This window comes from Somniosus microcephalus, chromosome 13 (genome assembly GCF_052327205.1).
Source record: "Somniosus microcephalus isolate GS21.2 chromosome 13, FLI_Smic_1.0, whole genome shotgun sequence".
Lineage (NCBI taxonomy): Eukaryota > Metazoa > Chordata > Chondrichthyes > Squaliformes > Somniosidae > Somniosus > Somniosus microcephalus.
Genome location: NC_140999.1, coordinates 24,072,735 through 24,090,586, shown reverse-complemented (window position 1 = coordinate 24,090,586; position 17,852 = coordinate 24,072,735).

Below are 17,852 nucleotides of genomic sequence, written 5' to 3'. Positions count from 1 at the left end.
AGACCTGAGCGGAGGAGCAGTGGTGGCTTCCCTACCAGGCCAAACCTGCTGGGATCCAAGTCGAGGGCCAGAAGTGCGCCAAAAATGTTTATTAATTATTTTTCTGTTCCCTGGTGGGCCAGGCATGATGGCTCCTCTGGGCCCCACAAGGAGACATTGGGCTTCTCCCCTCCCCCGTTTGGGATTCCCCTCGTCAAGATTTACCTGACACCCAAATTCCCACTCCTACCTACCGGCCAAGCAGTGATTCCTACCGGGAACTTTCCTGTGCACAGCTGAGACATGGCTGGCTCTCTAGCTGGTGTTATATGTACCAGTTCAATAGACGTTAACCTGCATCAGAAGTCTGAAACCAGCACTTCCAGAGATAAATTGGACTTAACCAGATTTGTGGTCTTGACACTAAAGCAAAAACACATGATTTTACATAGAAGAATGTTAGCGATAATAAACACGAAAAATAGGTATAGTAACACTCTGAGAACCAAAAGCACAAAACCATAACTAATAGACTTTAGCAACATGTCTTCTTTACCCAACCGGTGACTGACTCATCAATGGTACTTCAAGCACAAAGTATAGTAAATCTCTCATTCAGGGATGAGCTGTAATGCTGGGGCCAAGAAGGCATCTCCGGGCAATGTCACTGAGGATTCCAGACTGAACCTCAGGGCCCCAACAAAGGCTGGCAAGCCCATTTGTTGACCAGGGATATGCCACGTTGGAAAGCTAACATTAATTCTGTTCTGAATAAGTTCCTTAATTTTTCTAAATTACTTTCTATTATTGCTAATGGCACATGTCAGATTTACGAGGATGTTGCCAGGGCTGGAGAATTTTATCTATGAGGAAAGTTTGGATAGGCTGGGGTTGTTTTCTTTGCAACAGAGGAGGCTGAGGGGAGACTTAATTGAAATGTATAAAATTATGAGGGGCCTAGATAGAGTGGATAGGAAGGACCTATTTCCCTTAGCAGTGAGGTCAATAACCAGGGGGCATAGATTTCAAGTAATTGGTAGCAGGATTAGAGGGGAGTTGAGGAGGACTTTTTTCACCCAGAGGGTGGTGGGGGTCTGGAACTCACTGCCTGAAAGGGTGGTAGAGGCAGAAACCCTCATCACATTTAAAAAGTACTTCGATGTGCACCTGAAGTGCCGTAACCTACAAGGCTACGGACCTAGTGCTGGAAAGTGGGATTAGGCCGGGATAGCTCTTTTTCGGCCAGCACAGACATGATGGGCTGAATGGCCTCCTTCTGTGCTGTAAATTTCTACGATTATAAATGTATGACTTCTTATACCAATTGGGGTATATTTTAGTCTTCCTGCCTAGTGGTAATCTCGCAGAGTAGATTACCCGCCCTTGATAGAACTGCCTGATGAAAATCAATAGAATGAAAAATCAGATGTGTTCTATAAATATGCACGATCCACTTCGCCAGATCACCACCCAGGTGGTGAAGGAGAAAATCTACCACATGGTCCCTATAACATGTGTTGTTTATATGGGAGTATGATCCTGAATATGGAAATAAGACTCGGGAGCTAAAATCTCATCAGGCCTTGGCAGACGTTTGTTGCTCACCCTGGCACTGCCCCTCCCCCCCCCCCCCCCCCACCACTCAGCAATCCCACCCTGAGTACAATGCGAGGCCCATGTCTCCCCACTCCCTTTACATGCCCCAGAGTTTCCAGGGTTTCTTCAAAAAGGGCAGACCTGGGCCTGCAGCTCCAATAGGTGCAAATCAAGGGCTCTCATGGAAATAGAGAATGCTGGAAATACTCCGCAGGTCAGGCAGGTCGATGACCTTTCATCAGAACTGGAAAACGTTAGAGATGTAACAGATTCTTTACCCAAAGAGTGGTGAGAATGTGGAACTCGCTACCACAGGGAGTGGTTGAAGCGAATAGTATAGATGCATTTAAGGGGAGCATATGAGGGAGAAGGGAAGAGAGGGTTAGAGATATCTGTGCTCCTCTAATTCTGCCCTCTTGAGCATCCCTGATTATAATCGTTCAACCATTGGTGGCTGTGCCTTCTGTTGCCTAGACCTTAAGCTCTGAAATTCCCTGCCTAAACCTCTCCACCTCGCTACCTCTCTTTCCTCCTTTAAGACGTTCCTTAAAACCTACCTCTTTGACCAAACCTTTGGTCGCCTGCCCTAATTTCTCCTTATGTGGCTCGGTGTCAAATTTTTTGTCTTAAAATACTCCTGTGCAGCGCCTTGGGACGTTTTACTACGTTAAAGGCGCTATATAAATACAAGTTGTTGTTGTTATACTGATAGATTTAGATGAGGAAAGCCGGGAGGAGGCTCGTGTGGAGCATAAACTGGTTGGGCCAAATGGCCTGTTTCTGTGCCGTATATCCTGTGTAATCCTATGTAATGTTTTAAGCAATTACAGAGGCAGGGAAAAAGGGGAGAGAGGAAAGAACAAAAGGGAAGGTCTGTGATAGGGTGGAAGGCAGGAGAGATTAAATGACAAAAGGGATGATGGTGCAAGGCAAAAGGAGATGGTAATGGGACAAGTAAAGAAATAAAAGATGGGTCTAGAGGAGATGTAAATGGTAATAGCAGAATCATTACTGTAGTGTATGTGCCTTTAAGTCAGAACTACTTTTACAGCTCCTGTACACTGTAGTACCGGCAGTGACCACACCTGTATATAAGCTTTGCGCATGCCTCTGTACCCCCAGTCTTGAGACTACCCTCCTCCAGTAAAGACCTGTTTATTGTTAATGTACAGCATCCGTGTGATTATTTAATCACAGCATATCCACTGAACCACGGATCCAACAGTGGCGACGAGTGTCAATTCGAATCTACCTGCAACATAATAAAAAAAAATAGTCGCGGCCAGGAACACGGGCGTTGACCACGAGCAACCGCCCAGCAGTCAGGCAGAGATTGAACTTCGCAGGGGAGGCTGTGGAGAGCCGGGCTTGGTTCCCCAGCCACGACGAGCAGCAAGAGACCGACGACAGGTCCAGCGCAGACCCTTCCCGAGCAGCGGCGGCTGGAGCCGAGCGTCGACGGGGTAAGACAGAGGGTGAAAAGCGCAGGGCGCAGCCGGGGGTTGAACACCGAGCGGCGTCGAGAAAAAGAAAACAAACCGGAGAGAGAGAGGGTAGAGAAACAGCCGGGTTCTAGACTGAGTGGCGTCGAAAAATATAAAAAGAAGAACGCGCAGAGCACAGCCAGGGCTCACGGGCTGAACAGGGTCTGCGGGGCGAAGAAAGGGGAGCGCGGGAGACGCCATTGAGCCACGGAGAAGAAGAAAGAGCGCGGGAGACGACATTTTTAGAAGCCGCAGCGGAGAAGAAGGGCGAGCGCGGGAAGGAAGGAAAGCGCGGGAGACGCCATTTTGTGCCAGCGGAGAAGAAGGGGAAGCGCGGGAGGTGCCATTTTTGACAGTTAACTGACACCCAAGGATGCTGAAGAGTGGCAGTATCTCTACGTTCGACAATGAAGTCGAAGATTGGGCGACATATGTGGAACGTATTGAGGTGTACTGCAGGGTGAATGAAGTGCCAGATGCTAATAAAGCACTGGTTCTGTTAAATTCCATGGGTGCAAAAACTTATGGGTTACTGCGAAATCTAATAACCCCAGAGAAGCCGGTAAACAAGAATTTTGAAAGCATAAGATGGACAATTTCTTATTAGCCTACCGAAACGCGACACATGCAGTTACCAACCAGACCCCGGCCATGATGTTCTTTAACCGAAGGTTGAGATCTCGTCTGGACTTGCTCAGACCAAATGTGCGAAGAAATGTTGAGGACAAACAATTCCAGCACATCAATGAGAAGCCGACAAGGAGCTTCAATGTAGGGCAACCAGTCTTGGCCCGTGACTATCGAACAGAGAAATGGCAACCCGGAACGATATGTACAAGGCAGAGGCCATTAATGTACACAGTGGATGTCGGGGAGAACATTGTGAGACGCCATGTCGATCAGATCTTAGCATCACAGGAACGCGTCAACCCCATGTCTCGAGTACCTGGGGATGAACCCGACATACCGGTAGCATCTACCTCAGACCCAGTAGCAGTGGAACCCGATGAACTACCCGATGAAAAGGGGTCAGAATCGCCTCTGCACCAAGAACAAGAACCTCCGGAAAGGCGCTATCCCGAAAGGGTCAGGAAGCCGCCCCAAAGACTGAATCTATAAATGGACTTTTGTTGTTTAATGTACATGTTGAAATGTTAATTGTTATTTGAATATTAGGGGTACTACTAATCTAAAAGGGGAGGAATTGTAGTGTATGTGCCTTTAAGTCAGAACTACTTTTACAGCTCCTGTATACTGTAGTACCGGCAGTGACCACACCTGTATATAAGCTTTGCGCATGCCTCTGTACCCCCAGTCTTGAGACTACCCTCCTCCAGTAAAGACCTGTTTATTGTTAATGTACAGCATCCGTGTGATTATTTAATAACAGCATATCCACTGAACCACGGATCCAACAATTACCAATAGCTGCTGTCCGAAAAAATGGGAGCTGTGGTTATGATCTGAAATAGTTGAACTCTGTGTTGAGCCTGGAAGGCTGTGAAGTGTCTAATCGAAAGATGAGGTGCTGTTCCTCGAGTTTTCATTGAGCTTCATTAGAACAGTGGGAGTGGGACGGAGAATTAAAATGACATGCGACCTAAAGCTCAGGGTCACGCTTCGTAGGATCATAGAATCCTAGAAACTTACAACACAGAAGGAGGCCATTCGGCCCATCGTGCCTGTGCTGGCTCTTTGAAAGAGCAGTTGTGCTCAGTCCCACATCCCCGCTTTTTGTCCGTAACCCTGTATGTTCCTCATCCTTTTAAAATGATTTATGGAATCAGCTTCCAGCACCTTTTCAGGTAGAGCCTTACAGATCCCAACAACTCTCTGAGTGAAAAACATTCTCCTCATCTCCCCTCTAGATCTTTTTCCAATGATTTTGAATCTGTGACCTCTAGTTACTGACCCAGAGGAAATACTTTTTCCCTATTTAACCTATCAAAACCTCTCATCATCTTGAAACGCTCTATTAGGCCATCTCGTAACCTTTTCTGTTCCAAGGAGAACAGTCCTAACTTTTCCAACCTCTCCTCATAACTGAAGTCCCTCATCCCTGGTAACATCCTGGTAAACCTCATCTGTAACCTTTCTAAGGCCTTTACATCTTTCCAGAAGTGTGGTGCCCAGAATTGTCCACAATACTCCAGCTGAGGCCTAACCAGTGATTTATAAAGTTCTAGCACGATCTCTTTGCTTTTATATTCTATTCCTCTATATATTGTAGATATCTCAGGCCTGCAGCTATGCTTCTGTTTCTGTCCCTGTTACTCGGCACAAGGCCCTGTCAGGAGGAGCCTCTGCGGTGGTGCGACATAGCCATGCTAATGATGCATCTCACTATATTCTGGCATTCTGCCTCTCCAGCACATAAGAACATAAGAAATAGGAGCAGGAGTAGGCCATAGGGCCCATCAAGCCTGCTCCGCCATTCAAAAAGATCATGGTTGAACTTCTACATCAACTCCACTTTCCTGCCCTATCCCATATCTCTTGATTCCCTGAGGGACCAAAAATCTATTGATCTCAGTCTTGAATATGGAACCAGGAAAGGGGGGTGGGGGGGGGGGGGAGGTTGGCAGTGGCAGAAAAATTGGCATCCAACTCTCCTGAATGATTCCAGGGTTTATAATCTCTGCCACCCTAATCGAAGAGCATTCTAGATAATACTAGATAATAATACCAGATAATAATTGTACTTCCAACATCAGTCCTGAACTTTCCTTTTACTAGTTTGTAATTATGTTCCCATGCCCTAAAGGCCTGCTGTATTTTGAATTAGCACTCCAAATTAACTTTTTCTATTCAACTTATGTACCTTGAGAAAGTCCCCTCTATTGGCCTTTCTTTTTTTTAAATCTGTTCCTGGGATGTGGGTGTCGCTGGCAAGGCCAGCATTTATTGCCCATTCCTAATTGCCCTTGAGAAGGTAGTGGTGAGCTGCCTTCTTGCAGTCCGTGTGGTGAAGGTACTCCCACAGTGCTGTTAGGTTGGGAGTTCCAGGATTTTGACCCAGCGATGATGAAGGCACGGCGATATATTTCTAAGTCGGGATGGTGTGTAACTGGGAGGGGAATTTGCAGGTGATGGTGTTCCCATGCGTCTGCTGCCCTTCTCCTTCTAGGTGGTAAAGGTCGCGGGTTTGGGAGGTGCTGCCAAAGAAGCCTTGGCGAGTTGCTGCAGTGCATCTTGTAGATGGCACACACTGCAGCCACGGTGCGCTGGTGGTGGAGTAGGTGAATGTTTAAGGTGGTAGATGGGGTGCCAACCAAGCAGGCTGCTTTGTCTTGGATGGTGTTGAGCTGCTTGAGTGTTGTTGGAGCTGCACTCATCCAGGCAAGGAGAGTATTCCATCTTGACTTGTGCCTTGTAGATGGTGGAAAGGCTCTGGGGAGTCAGGAGGTGAGACACTCACTGCAGAATACCCAGTCTCTGACTTGTTGCCACAGTATTTATGTGACAGGTCCAGTTAAGTTTCTGGTCAATGGTGACCCCCCAGGATGCTGATGGTGGGGGATTCGGCGATGGTAATGCTGTTGAATGTCAAGGGGCGGTGGTTAGACTCTTGCTTATTGGAGATAGTCATTGCCTGGCACTTGTAAGGCGCGAATGTTACCTGCCACTTATCAGCCCAAGCCTGAATGTTGGCCAGGTCTTGCTTCATGTGAATGGAATTGAACACTGTACAATCATCAGCGAACATCCCCACTTCTGACCTTATGATGGAGGGAAGGCCATTGATGAATCAACTGAAGATGGTTGGGCCTAGGACACTGCCCTGAGGAACTCCTGCAGTGATGTCCTGGGGCTGAGATGATTGACCTTCAACAACCACAAACATCTTCCTTTGTGCTAGCTATGACTCCAGCCAGTGTTGAGTTTCCCCCTGATTCCCATTGGCTTCAATTTTACTAGGGCTCCTTGGTGCCACACTCGATCAAATGCTGCCTTGATGTCAAGGACAGTCACTCTCACTTCGCCTCTGGAATTCAGCTCTTTTGTCCATGTTTGGACCAAGTGCCGCTTGATAGCACTGTCAACGACACCTTCCATCACTTTGCTGATGACTGAGAATAGACTGATGGGGCGGTAATTGGCCAGATTGGATTTGCCTTGCTTTTTGTGGACAGGACATACCTGGGCAATTTTCCACATTGTTGGGTAGATGCCAGTGGCTAGAGGCGCAGCAGTAGTTCTGAAGCACAACAACCGGGATGTTGTCAGGGTCTATAGCCTTTGCTGTATCCAGTGCGCTCAGGCATTTCTTGACATCACATGGAGTGAATCGAATTGGCGCTTCACAACACGATGGATGGTGTCCTCAGTATGAAGATGGGACTTCGCCTCCACAAGGACGGTGCGGTGGTCACTGCTACCAATGCTGTCATGGACAGATGCATCTGCAACTGGTAGATTGACGAGGTCAAGTAGGTTTTTCCCTCGTGTTGGTTCCATCACCACCTGTCGCTGGCCCAGACTGGCAGTTATGTCCTTCAGAACTCAGCCAGTAGTGGTGCTACAGAGCCACTCTTGGTGATGAACCTTTAAGTTCCCCCAACCAGAGTACATTCTATGCCCTTGCTACCCTTAGTGCTTACATAGAAACATAGAAGATAGGAGCAGGAGTAGGCCATTCAGCCCCTCGAGCCTGCTCCGCCATTCAATGCGATCATGGCTGATCATCCAAATTCAGTACCCGGTCCCTGCTTTCTCCCCATACCCCTTGATCCCTTTAGCCTTAAGAAATATATCCAACTCCTTCTTGAATATATTTAATGTATTGGCCTCTACTGCCTTCTGTGGTAGATAATTCCACAGGTTCACCACTCTCTGGGTGAAGAAATTCCTCCTCATTTCTGTCCTAAATGGCCTACCCCTTATCCTTAGACTGTGACCCCTGGTTCTGGACTCCCCGACCATTGGGAACATCCTTCCTGCATCTAGTCTGTCCAGTCCTGTCAGAATTTTAAAAGTTTCAATGAGATCCCCTCTCATTCTTCTAAACTCCAGTGAGTACAAGCCCAATCGACCCAATCTCTCCTCATATGTCATTCCTGCCATCCCAGGTATCAGCCTGGTGAATCTTCGCTGAACTCCTTCCATGGCAAGAACATCCTTCCTCAGATAAGGTGACCAAAACTGCACACAATACTCAAGATGTGGTCTCACCAAGGCCCTGTACAACAGCAGCAAGACATCCTTGTTCCTGTACTCAAACCCTCTTGCTACGAAGACCAACATGCCATTTGCCTTCTTAACCGCCTGCTGCACCTGCATGCTTACCTTCAGCGACTGGTGCACAAGGACACCCAGGTCTCGTTGCACTTCCCCTTCTCCCAATCTATTGCCATTCAGATAATAATCTGCCTTCCTGTTTTTGCCACCAAAGTGGATAACCTCGCATTTATCCACGTTATATTGCATCTGCCATGCATCTGGCCAATCACCCAACCTGTCCAAATCATCCTGGAGTTTCTCGGCATCCTCCTCACAGCACACACGCCCACCCAGCTTTGTGTCATCTGCAAATTTGGAGATATTACATCTAGTTCCCTTGTCTAGATCATTAATATATACTGTGAATAGCTGGGGCCCAAGGACCGATCCCTGCGGTACCCCACTAGTCACTGCTTGCCACTCGGAAAAAGACCCGTTTATTCCAACTCTTTGCTTTCTGTCTGCCAACCAGTTCTCTATCCAAGTCAATACCTTGCCCCCAATCCCATGTGCCTTAACTTTACACGCTAATCTCTTATGCGGGACCTTATCAAAAGCCTTCTGAAAGTCCAAATACACCACATCCACTGGCTCTCCCTTATCTATTTTACCAGTTACATCCTCAAAAAATTCCAGTAGATTAGTCAAGCACGATTTACCTTTTATAAATCCATGTTGACTTTGTCCGATCCTGTCACTGCTTTCCAAGTGCTCTGCTATTACATCTTTTATAATGGACTCTAGCATTTTCCCCACTACCGGTCTGTAATTCCCCGTTTTTTCTCTGCCACCTCCAATCCATGGGTACTGTTCTAGATTCCATCGAATGCTGGAAGATGATCAGCAAAGCATCAACTATTTCTAGGGCCACTTCCTTAAGTACCCTAGGATGTAGATTATCAGGCCCTGGGGATTTATCGGCCTTCAATCCCATCAATTTCCCTAACACCATTTCCCTACAAATACCGATTTCTTTCAGTTCCTCCCTTTCAGCAGACCCTATGTTCCCCGACATCTCTGGGAGGTTATTTGTGTCCTCCTTTGTGAAGTCAGAACCAAAATATGTATTTAATTGGTCTGCCATTTCTTTGTTCCCCATTATAAATTCCCCTGATTCTGACTGCAAGGGACCTACGCTTGACTTCACCAATCTTTTTCTCTTCACATAAACATAAAAGCTTTTACAGTCAGTTTTTATGTTCCCTGCAAGCTTACCCTCATATTCTATTTTCCCTTTCTTAATTAATCCCTTTGTCCTCCTTTGTTGAATCCTAAACTGCTCCCAATCCTCAGGTTTACTGCTTTTTCTGGCCAATTTATATGTCCTCTCCTTGGATCTTATGCTGTCCCTAATTTCCCTCTTTAGCCACGGTTGAGTCACCTTTTTTGTTTTATTTTTATGCCAAACTGGGATGAACAAATTCTGTAGTTCATCCATGCGGTCTTTGAATGTTTGCCATTGCCTATCCACCGTCAACCCTTTGAGTGCCATTCCCCAATCAATCCTACCCAACTCGCGCCTCAGACCATCGTAGTTTGTTTTATTTAAATTTAGGACCCTAGTCTCTGAGTCGATTACTTCATTCTCCATCTTAATGAAGAACTCGATCATATTATGATCGCTCCGACCCAAGGGGCCTCCTACAACAAGATTGCTAATTAATCCTTTCTCATTACATAATACCCAGTCTAAGATGGCCTGACCTCTGGTTGGTTCCTCGGCATATTGGTCCAGGAAACCATCCCTTAAACACTCCAGGAATTCCTCCTCCACAGTATTGTTACTAATTTGGTTAGCCCAATCTATATGTAGATTAAAGTCACTTCTTCAACATGTTGGTGTTCAACATGGAGGAATCCTGATTCATCAGCTGAGGAAGGGTGGTAGGTGGTAATCAGCAGAAGGTTTCCTTGCCCATGCTTGACCAGAGGCCATGAAACTTCAATGGGGTCCGGAATCAATGTTGAGGATTCCCAGGGCCACTCCCACCTGACTGTATACCACAGCGCCGCCACCTCTGATGGATCTGTCCTGCCGGTGGGGCAGGATGGTGATGGAGGAGTCTGGGACATTGGCTGAAATGTATGATTCTGTGAGTATGACTATGTCAGGCTGCTGCTTGACTGATCCGTGGGACAATTCTCCCAATTTTGTCACAAGTCCGGAGACGTTACTGAGGAGGACTTTGTAGGGTCGACTGGACTGGGTGTGCCACAGTCGTGTCCGAAGCCGGTGCCTTAGTCGATGCTGGGTCGCCCAGTTTTATTCTTATTATTGTAGCCTTTTGTTTACAACTGAGTGGCTTGGAGTCACATATAGGCCAAACCAGGTAAGGACAGCAGATTTCCTTCCCTAAAGGAAATTAGTGAACCAGATGGGTTCTTACAGTAATCCAATAGTTTCATGATCACCATTACTGACTTATTTAATTAATTGAATTTAAATTCCCCAGCTGCTATGGTGGGATTTGAACTCCCATCTACTGAGATCATTAGTCCAGGACTACTGGATTACTAATGCAGCAACATAACCACTATGCTATCGTTCCCAATGTTAAAGAGTCAAATTTTTTCTAACCTTTCCTCATAACTCAGTCCTAAGGAAAAATTTACTGTTGACAAGCAGGATTGAGAACCTTGGCAGTAAGTGCCTTCTCCACAAACCCTAGAAGGCAACTAGTTCCGCAAGATTTTAATTATGTTACCAGGTCAATCAAGGATTAGAAGAGTTAGTCACACCTTCCAAGAATGCACTGTACTAGGCATGTTTGCCACTTAACTTCCCCTCCCAATGTTGAAGTGTTTCCACAGCTTACCATAAATAACTCGGCAGTTCCACAAGGATCTTTACAGCCCCAGTCTTCACCTCTTCCTTTACTCTCAGCCTTACATGTATGGGCTCCGATGGAAGTCTCACTTGGTACATAATTGCTTGGTTCATGCATCTGCCATTGCCATATTTTAGTCTGCCTGCTAACACCTGGGTTAGACTATATCTCATGGCAGCCATGGCATTCTCATTAAAGAAAGACTTGCATTTATATAGCGCCTTTCACGACCACCGGACATCTCAAAGCGTTTTACAGCCAATGAAGTACTTTTGAAGTGTAGCCACTGTTGTAATGTGGGAAACGCGGCAGCCAGCTTGCGCACAGCAAGCTCCCACAAACAGCAATGTGATAATGACCAGATAATCTGTTTTTGTTATGTTGGTTGAGGGATAACTATTGGCCAGGACACCGGTGATAACTCCCCTTAAGTGGAGATACAGGTGGGGTGGATGCCCTAGACCTACTATGGTGCCTGACCAACCCTCTCTCCTCATTTCTTCTTCCTGTGAAATGTAAGATGTAGAGGTAGTCCCAATGGGATATCCATTATAGCCTTGTTATAATGAGCAGGGGCAAAAATAGGAATCTCACAATGGAAGGCACAAAGGTACATGTGCAACCAGAATTCAGCAACACAAAAACAAAATAACGCTAAGACAAACAGATCAGAAGCAAAGTTCCTTGCAATGCTGGATATAAGGGTATGATTAACATCCAGTGTAAATGAGGTGGTAATGAGAGCAAATGTGACATTTTATTTCACTATATCATTATCATCTCATTTAAATACAGTATGCCCAACCATATTTGGATGGACACTTTCATCATCTGATGGAAGTAATGCCAGAAAGTCCTACGGATGTAGAGATGGGTGGGGATCGACATACTAAATGCTGAACCTGACTGTTCACAGTCTTGGTGTCCTATTTGACCCTAACCTAAGCTTCCAACCCCATCACAACTCTGTGGTAAACCACTGTTATACCTGTCTGTATGTGTATTCCACTAGGTACAGGTCTGGACATGCCTCGGCTGACTCCTCCCACTATTCCAGGTATATAAGTGACTACCTCCCAGTCCCTTAGTATTCTGGACGGGTCGACCACTCGAGACTAGACCTTCATTCTTTAGTTAATAAAAGCCTGGTTGTTACTCGCTTAACCTCAGTCTTTTGAGTAATTGATGGCGCATCAATTTTATTAACTAAATTTTTTTTAATGGAGAAGATCCTCACACCAGCGTGCCTGGACCTGGACAGTCGGGAAGCGGACGCTTCCACCAAGTTTGCTCACTGGCTCATGTGCTTCGAGGCATTCCTGACTGCCTCCACTGCGGTCGTAACGGATGCGAACAAACTGTCTGTCCTGATCTCCAAGGTGAACCACCGAGTGTACTCAGTCATCCGGGACGCGACCTCGTACACAGCCGCCCTCCAGCTCCTCAAGACCCAGTACACGCGCCCTGTGAACAAAGTTTACGCCAGGCACCTCCTGGGGAGTCGCAAGCAACAACCTGGGGAATCGACTGAGGAATACCTCCAAGCACTGTCCGTGCTTGGCCGGGCCTGTGGGTGTAAGGCGGTAACGCCCACTAAGTACACGGAGGAACTGATCCGGGATGCCTTCGTAGCGGGCCACAGGTCCAACTACACCCGACAGCGACTGCTGGAGCAGAGTGACCTCACCCTCGACAAAGCCTCCGAAATCGCACTAACGCTGGACGCAGCCTACCGGGGCATGGATGCCTACTCCTCTGCACCGTGGACGCCGCGAGGAACGACAACCTGGGACACAGTAGGACAGCCCCATAGCACCGTGCCACCCCAGCCACAGCCCAACAACGGCCCAACCACCGCAGCAGTGTCCCAAAGCCAGACAGCAGTATCCCAAGGCCAGAAATGCTACTTCTGTGGCCAGGCCAAACACCCCAGAGCGCGCTGCCCGACGAAGAATGCGACCTGCTCGGGCTGCGGGAAAAAGGGACACTACGCTAGCGTCTGCAAGGCCAAAGCCACCCCGAACGCCAGCAGCGCCGCGTGTGGGCCGTGCGAGCCGCCATCTTGGGCCCCCAACAGCGCCGCGTGTGGGCCGTGCAGGCCGCCATCTTGGGCCTCCCCAGCCATGTGCGAACCACCGCAGCAGCAGCCATCTTGGACGACTCCAGCCACATGGGAATCATGGACGCCGCCATCTTGGACATCAGCCGGGACGCAGCAGGCCGCCAACCCCCCCCCATCTGATACCCGCAGCGACACACCGACCCCTACGCTGGCCTCTGTTACGCTGGACCAAACGAGACCGCACCAACTAGCTCGGTCCAAAATGGACGTTAAGGTAAACGGCCATGCAATAAACTGCCTTTTTGACTCCGGGAGCACAGAGAGCTTCATCCACTCCGACACGGTGTGGCGTTGCTCTCTCCCAGTCCTGCCTGCGCACCAGCGGATTTCTATGGCCGCTGAGTCCCAGTCAGCGGACATCGGCGGCTACTGCGTGGTGACACTAGTAGTAGACGGGACTGTGTTCAATAATTTTAAACTCCTGGTCCTGCCCCAACTTTGCGCTGCCGTTCTACTGGGGTTGGATTTCCAGTGCCACCTCAAAAGCGTTACGATGGCGTACGGTGGCCCCCTCCCCCCACTCACAGTCCGCAGCCAGCAGCCTCCAAATTGCCCGCCGCGCACCAGATGCAACCTCTCCACACTCAGAGTCCCACCCCCCCCACTGTTTGCAAACCTCACCCCCGACTGTAAGCCCATCGCCACAAAGAGCAGGCGATACAGTGCTGGGGACAGGGTTTTCATCAAAACCGAAGTGGAGCGGCTCCTGAAGGAGGGGATTATTGAGGGCAGCTCCAGCCCCTGGCGAGCCCAGGTTGTGGTCGTTAAGACCGGCGAGAAACAACGCCTGGTCATCGACTACAGCCAAACAATAAACCGCTACACCCTGCTGGACGCCTACCCACTCCCCCGCATAGCTGACATGGTCAACCAGATCGCGCAGTACCGCGTCTTTTCGACCATTGACCTGAAATCAGCGTACCACCAGCTCCCCATCCGCCCCGAAGACCGCCAGTATACTGCTTTTGAGGCAAACGGCCGCCTCTATCACTTCCTTAGGGTTCCCTTTGGCGTTACCAACGGGGTCTCCGTCTTCCAAAGGGAGATGGACTGGATGGCCGATCAAAACGCGCTGCAGGCCACTTTCCATTACCTAGACAATGTGACCATCTGCGGCCATGACTTGCAGGACCATGACGCAAACCTTGAGAAATTCCTCCGCACCGCCCAACTCCTGAACCTGACATATAACAAGGAGAAGTGCATATTCCGCACAGACCGCCTCGCCATCCTTGGCTGTGTTGTGGAACACGGGGTCATCGGTCCCGACCCCGACCGGATGCGTCCCCTTATGGAACTCCCACTGCCCCACTGCCTAAAAGCTCTGAAGAGGTGCCTAGGGTTTTTTTCCTACTACGCCCAGTGGGTCCCCTACTATGCAGACAAAGCCCGTCCGCTGATCAAATCCACCTCTTTTCCCCTGATGGCAGAGGCCCGCTCGGCCTTCCACCGTATCAAGGAGGACATTGCCAAAGCCACCATGCACGCAGTGGACGAATCCATCCCCTTCCAGGTGGAAAGCGATGCGTCCGACTTCGCTCTGGCTGCCACCCTTAATCAGGCGGGAAGACCTGTGGCATTCTTCTCACGAACCCTCCAGGGCCCGGAGACCAGACACTCCGCGGTCGAGAAGGAGGCCCAGGCTATTGTGGAGGCTGTGCGTCATTGGAGGCACTACCTGGCCGGAAAACGATTTACCCTGCTCACTGACCAGCGTTCAGTTGCTTTTATGTTCAACAACAAGCAGAGGGGCAAAATCAAAAATGACAAGATCTTGAGGTGGAGAATCGAACTTTCCACCTACAATTACGAGATCTTGTACCGGCCTGGGAAGCTCAATGAGCCCCCAGATGCCCTATCGCGTGGCACCTGCGCCAGCACGCAGATCGATAGGCTGAGGGCCCTCCACAATGACCTCTGCCACCCGGGGGTCACCAGGTTCTTCCACTTCATCAAGGCCCGCAACCTGCCTTACTCCATTGAGGAGGTCAGGACCATGACCAAGAACTGCCAAGTCTGCGCTGAGTGCAAACTGCACTTTTATAGACCAGACAGAGCCCACCTGATAAAAGCCACTCGCCCTTTCGAACGCCTGAGCGTCGATTTTAAAGGGCCTCTCCCCTCCTCCGACCGCAATGTGTACTTCCTCAACATCATTGACGAGTACTCCCGTTTCCCGTTCGCTATCCCCTGCCCGGACATGACCAGTGCCACGGTCATTAAATGTCTGAACAGCCTCTTCACCCTGTTCGGTTTCCCCAGCTATATCCATAGCGACCGGGGCTCATCGTTTATGAGCGACGAACTCCGCCAGTACCTGCTCGCTAGGGGTATAGCCACAAGCAGGACCACCAGTTACAACCCCCGGGGGAACGGACAGGTGGAAAGAGAGAATGCAACAGTTTGGAAGGCCGCCCTACTAGCCTTAAAGTCTAGGGGCCTTCCGACCTCCCGCTGGCAGGAGGTGCTCCCCGATGCGCTCCGCTCGATTCGGTCACTGCTGTGCACTGCCACCAATGCCACCCCTCACGAGAAAATGTTTGTCTTCCCAAGGAAGTCCACATCGGGGACAGCGTTACCGCCATGGCTGACGTCCCCAGGGCCGGTACTACTGAGAAGACACGTGAGGACCAATAAAACGGACCCCCTGGTCGAGAGGGTCGACCTCCTCCACGCCAACCCCCAGTACGCTTACATTGCGTACCCGGACGGGCGGGAGGACACAGTCTCCATACGAGACCTCGCACCCTCGGGGACCGCTGTAACCCACTACCCATTACCACCCCCCCCCACAACACCCTCGGGGACCGCTGTAACCCACTACCCATTACCACCCCCCCCCCACGACCCGATATCCAACCCCAGCAGCCGGCTCGCCTTGGACCGTCACCCACGAGGACTACACTCCAGTGCCCCAGCCTACACGGGACGCGACGCCGGAAGCTCCACCACCCCTGCCGTCGCCACGTCGATCACAGCGGCAGACAAGACCTCCGGAGAGACTCCAATCCACGAACTTTTAAATACACTTCACCCCGCCGGACTCATTTTTAAACAAGGGGTGAATGTGGTAAACCACTGTTATACCTGTCTGTATGTGTATTCCACTAGGTACAGGTCTGGACATGCCTCGGCTGACTCCTCCCACTATTCCAGGTATATAAGTGACTACCTCCCAGTCCCTTAGTATTCTGGACGGGTCGACCACTCGAGACTAGACCTTCATTCTTTAGTTAATAAAAGCCTGGTTGTTACTCGCTTAACCTCAGTCTTTTGAGTAATTGATGGCGCATCAAACTCTCTATCAGAAAGACTACCTACTTCCATTTCCGTAACATTGCCCATTTCCGCTCCTGCCTTAGCCCATCTGCTGCTGAAAACCTCATCCATGGTTTTTTTTATCTCCAGACTTGACTTCCAATACTCTCCGGGCCGGCCTCCCAGCTTCCACCCTTCATAAACGAGCTCATCCAAAACTCAGCTACTCGTATCCTAACTCATACCGTCCTGTTCACTATCACCCCTGGGCTCGCTGACCTACAGTGGTTCCCCGTTCAGCAACGCCTCGATTTTAAAATTCTCATCCTCGTGTCTAAATCCCCCCCATGGCCTTGCCCCTCCCTATCTCTGTAACCTCCTCCAGCACTACAACCATCCTCCAACTCTGGCCTCTGTGCATCCCCCACAACCTTTGCCCCACTTGGACGTATAGAGAACAATGAGGAAGATAGTGATAGACTTCATGAAGACATAGACAGGCTGGTGAAATGGGCGGCCACGTGACAGATGAAATTTAACGCAGAAAAGTACAAAGTGATACATTTTGGTATGAAGGAGAGGCAATATAAACTAAAGGGTGCAATCCTAAAGGGGGTGCAGGAACAGAGAGACCTGGGGGTATATGTGCACAAATCATTGAAGGTAGCAGGGCAGGTTGAGAAAGTGGTTAAAAAACCATACAAGATCCTGGGGTTCATAAATAGAGGCATAGAGTACAAAAGCAAGGAAGTTATGATGAACCTTTATAAAACACTGGTCCGGCCCCAATTCTGGGCACCGCACTTTAGGAAGAATGTGAAGGCCTTAGTGAGGGTGCAGAAAAGATTTACAAGACTGGTTCCAGGGATGAGGGACTTAGTTACGTGGATAGACTGGAGAAGCTGGGGTTGTTCTCCTTAGAGCAGAGAAGGTTGAGAGGAGATTTGATAGAGGTGTTCAAAATCATGAGGGATCTAGACAGAGTAGAGAGAAACTGTTCCCATTGGCAGAAGGGTCAAGAACCAGTGGACACAAATGTAAGGTGATTAACCAAAGGCAACATGAGGAAAAACTGTTTTACGCAGCGAGTGGTTAGGATCTGGAATGCACTGCCTGAGAGGGTGGAGGAGGCAGATTCAATCATGGCTTTCAAAAGAGAATTGGATAAGTACCTGAAGGAAAAAAAATTGCAGGGCTATGAGGAATGGGCGGGGGAGTGGGACTAGCTGAAGTGCTCTTGCAGAGAGCCGGTACGGGTTCGATGGGCCAAATGGCCTCTTTCTATACTGTAACCATTCCATGATTCTATGATTGGCAGTTATGCCTTCAGGCATCCCGGCCCCAGGCTCTAGAATTCCCTCCCCA